At 39.1% G+C, this 4,300-nt stretch overlaps 1 long non-coding RNA gene across 1 annotated transcript; it reads left to right on the top strand.

The window, feature by feature from the left end:
- The first annotated feature begins 1,672 nt into the window (after positions 1 to 1,672).
- Positions 1,673 to 4,294, top strand: LOC116379302 (uncharacterized). The gene is made up of 3 exons (XR_004212400.1): positions 1,673 to 1,749; positions 3,693 to 3,824; positions 4,042 to 4,294. It is a non-coding gene; the product is annotated as an uncharacterized LOC116379302 (long non-coding RNA).
- Positions 4,295 to 4,300: the final 6 nt, after the last annotated feature.

The following is a 4,300-nucleotide window of genomic DNA, read 5'->3' as shown; positions in this document are numbered from 1 at the left end:
TTATAAAGTCTGACACCAAACAGTTGATTTTCTTTTCTTCTCGTTGTTTAGCATCCATAAAGACAATAAACAATCACCTTTGTGAAAGTAATCTTTATTCTCTGTTTCTCACATTTCTATATATATATATTAACTTCATGTGGTAAAGCGTTGTTAGGTTATCTAGTTCGCTTTAGATTCTTTGAATTGTTATATTTTTCTTAAATCCTGAGACATGGACAATTTAACTTTCAGGCCTTTTATTAGAAACCTGTTTTCACATTAAATAGAGTAAACTACTTTTAATCACTTTCCACACAGCTGTAAGAAATAAACATATTAATAATCTTCACTTTATTTAAGATTTAATATGTTTGTAACATTTAATCAAAGTAATTAAATGTGAGGGCATTTTTTTAAATGATCAACTGAAAAATACCATTTAATAATGAAAATTATCTAAATGAATTACAACAATAAGTTATAAAACTGTTGTTTTACAGGGAGTTCTTAGTTCATCTCTGATTTAATTTGGCCCAAATTACAACAGAATCTAATTTTACTTCATCTCCTAAAATATGATGATGCGTCATATTTTATAAGATGTTCACATGGTTTGTGTATTTGAAATTGAAATTTATTTCATTTTATTTTATTGTATTGTATTGTATTGTATTGTATTGTATTGTATTTTATTGTATTGTATTGTATATTTCTTGTGTGCCAATGGCAAACACATGAGTAAAGTTTCAGATATTAGAAGTAGAGAAGAGTAGAGTAAAGTGATACAATACAATGTAGAGTACAATAGAGTACAGTAATGGAGGCCTTAGAGGTCAGACAGTAGAGTATAAAGTAGAGCACAATACAGCTTAGAGTAGAATAGAGTGAAATGATGGAGGTTCAGAAGTCGGGCGCTAGAGTAGAGTACAGTAGAGTATAGTACAGAGGAGATAAGAGTAGAGTGATGGAGCCTCAGAGGCTAGACAGTAGAGTAAAGTAGACACACACTTACTCAATAGAGAGCTGACTTCTGTTACAAACAGAAGGTATTTGTAACATTGTATCTTTAACAGCATCATACATTAGTTCAAAAGAAGTGAACGCTGCTTCATACATTCTGGTGCAGATGTTCAAGATATAGATCAGGTTCAAGTCTTTGATATCACTGTTATCAAATAATGGAACTTGTAGATGGATGCGTTGACTAATTTATTTCTGTATGAACCATCATCTGGAAAAATAAAATCATACAAAGTGTGGGTCTGTAATATTCTCGTTAGTTTAACCTGAAATTGTGGGCAAACTGCTTAAATGAGGAGCCACGGTGACACATTTGTCAGACACATATAACCTGTAAGAAGAAAAAAATAAAGTAGTGATGGAGCCTCAGAGGCTAGAGAGTAGAGTAGAGTAGAGTAGAGTGATGGAGCCTCAGAGGCTAGACAGTAGAGTAGAGTAGAGTGATGGAGCCTCAGAGGCTAGACAGTAGAGTAGAGTAGAGTAGAGTAGAGTGATGGAGCCTCAGAGGCTAGACAGTAGAGTAGAGTAGAGTGATGGAGCCTCAGAGGCTAGAGAGTAGAGTAGAGTAGAGTAGAGTAGAGTAGAGTGATGGAGCCTCAGAGGCTAGACAGTAGAGTAGAGTAGAGTAGAGTAGAGTAGAGTGATGGAGCCTCAGAGGTCAGAGGCGACACACATCCCAGCATCCTTGCTGATTGGCGAAGAGATGACGGCCATCTTGGATTGTAGCGGGGAAGAAAGATTGATGCGGTAAGCTCCTTGTTTTATTCCTTTTATTTATTTTCTCCTCAAACAACCGCATGAACCTTCTCTGAATAAAACTCCACTCGTGTGGGAGTCATCACGGAGTCAGACCGCGTAGGTGAAGCGGAGAACACGATCTTAAACCCGGCGGTCTGCTTCCGCTGCTTTTTGTTGTTGTTTGGGGGGAACTAATCGACGGAGGCTTCTTAGGCCCAAAACCCGAACAAATCAAACCTTCGTACCGGTCTCCTCTTTACCGGCGGCTCGTCTGCTTAACCGCATCTAAACCCCCGTTCTCGGTTCATCAGATAGTGTTAAAACGGCCTAAAACTGTCTCCAGTAGCGGTTGTTCTTGCGGTGCTGGGTTAGCCGACCAGCTAGCTTGGTAGCAAGCGTTAGCTCTCACGCTAGCGTCTCCCATGTATTCCTATAGAGTTAGCTGTGTAGCTTACGTGCTACTACTCTGCTAGCACGTAGCTCCTGACACATTTTTACAGCTAACAAGGTAATGCTAGCTTATAGCTATCACGTACAAACATCAATATACATATACGTATCATGTACATCTATCAAATAAACTGGGTTATTTGTGACGTGACGCAAACGAGTAGGTTTTGTGAATTAATTGGTGGAATTAGTCAAAGAGATTATCGGAGCTAGCGTTAGCTTCATGTTTAGCATTAGCTTTTTGCGACACTTCTGCACATTTAACGTTTGCTTTCAAACAAGAACAGTGAAGCTTATACTTTACTCTGTCGGTTGCACAATGTTTAAGGGAACTTCTAACCCGAACCACACTGGTTCCACTAATACACACATTTTAAATATAATGGTACAAGCGTGTAGGAGCTGAATTGGTCGTTGTTTCACCGGGTGTCGATGCTACACCGTGGGCTAAAGCTATCACTAATCTACTGTAGTAAACAAAAGTAAATGTGTATTTATATCTGCACATCACCTCATGTGCAGTATCCAGGGTTTGAACATGGTGTGATTTTATGTTTATAATGTGCAAACTAACTCTTCTTTCACATATAATGTTAATTATGTTATTGTAAAGATAATTTATGAACACATGCATAATCAAAGCAGCGGGTCGTTAACAATAACTTCTTCTCTGGTGGTTTTATTTATTATTTACTTTTTATTGTTCAAATCTACAGAAAAGAGTTCATCACAATAGAGCCCAACAGTTTGACACTCAGTCCTTGTTTTGTTTATCACAACGAACCAAAATGTTTTATTATCATTGAAGACAAAGATTGTTTATTTGTTCAGACGAGTCACGTGTTGCAGGTTAACCTGTGGTCTGTTATCCCAAACATATTAAGTATATTTACAACATAATTACACTATTTTTATTTCTTTAAAAGTGCTAAAAAGGTTGTAGTAACCACAGCTGATGGAGGCTTATGCACACCTCATTATTAATACACGTGCATCAAAGAAACGATACCCAACATGGAACTAAAGCAACAAAACACATCTGTATGGGGTGACTGTGGCTAAGTGGATAGCAGGGCCGTCCTTCAATCAGAGGGTCGGCGGTTCGATCCCCGGCTCCGCTCGTCGCATGTCGATGTGTCCTTGAGCAAGACACTTAACCCCAAAATGTCTCCCGTAGCTGTGCCTACGGTGTAGAAATGTGATAGACTCTGAATTGTAAGTCGCTTTGGATAAAAGCGTCTGCTAAATGACTGTAATGTAAACAATAAGATTGTTTTTAGAGGATCGCAAAGTTTCGCTTGTGTGAGATGACATGAGCAGTGAGTGTTGCATGTTTCAGGTTTACACAATGTGTGAGTGTATGTTGGATTACTTGCATGCAGAGTTCAGCTGCTGATGCTGATACATCTTAAATGTATCTCATGACGTTGTTATGAACCGCTGCAGGTGTGACAGGAAGTAGCCGATTACTCAGTGTGACCGTTTCCTGTCTTGTTTGTCAGGTGACACGCGGTATGTTTGGTGCTAACCGGAAGAAGTTTATGGAGGGAGGTGTAGAGAGCGACTACGCGGACGACTCCAGCCTCTACTACACCCAACAGTCCATGTTCCCTCCACACCGCCCTGACAAAGATGTGAGTGCTCAACTCTTCTTCTGGGGTTTAATGTTTCACGTTTTGTTATCTCTTCTGGGATTACATAAACAAAGAAAGGTTATTGTTGCAAACTGTACTCAGTAATATGATTAAGTGATGCACAGGATTTAAATAAAGGTGCATGGCTGATTTTTTTTATTTTTTTTTTCACGCTAAACAAGCGATGATGTCGTGTTTGTGCTTCCTGTCTCCTCAGATGCTGACGTCTTCCTCTGCTTCCTCGACGGGTCAACTGTCGCAGCTTGGAGCCAGTTTATATGGCCCACAGAGTGAGTAGAAGACACTACACACACACACGTGTGTACTTTGTTACTTTAGTTAATTTACTTTGAGATGCAGAGGATCTCCATCAGGAGAAAACACGGGCTGACCAATCACAGATCTGTGTGTGTCGCTGAAATCTGTTTCTTGAGAATCAACATATTTTCTCTGTCTGTCTGTCTCTCTGTCTGTCT

This window comes from Anarrhichthys ocellatus, unplaced genomic scaffold (assembly GCF_004355925.1).
Source record: "Anarrhichthys ocellatus isolate YVR2014 unplaced genomic scaffold, GSC_Weel_1.0 scaffold4070, whole genome shotgun sequence".
Taxonomy (NCBI): domain Eukaryota; kingdom Metazoa; phylum Chordata; class Actinopteri; order Perciformes; family Anarhichadidae; genus Anarrhichthys; species Anarrhichthys ocellatus.
Note: the sequence above shows the minus strand (reverse complement) of the source record. Positions and strands in the feature narration are given on the sequence as shown.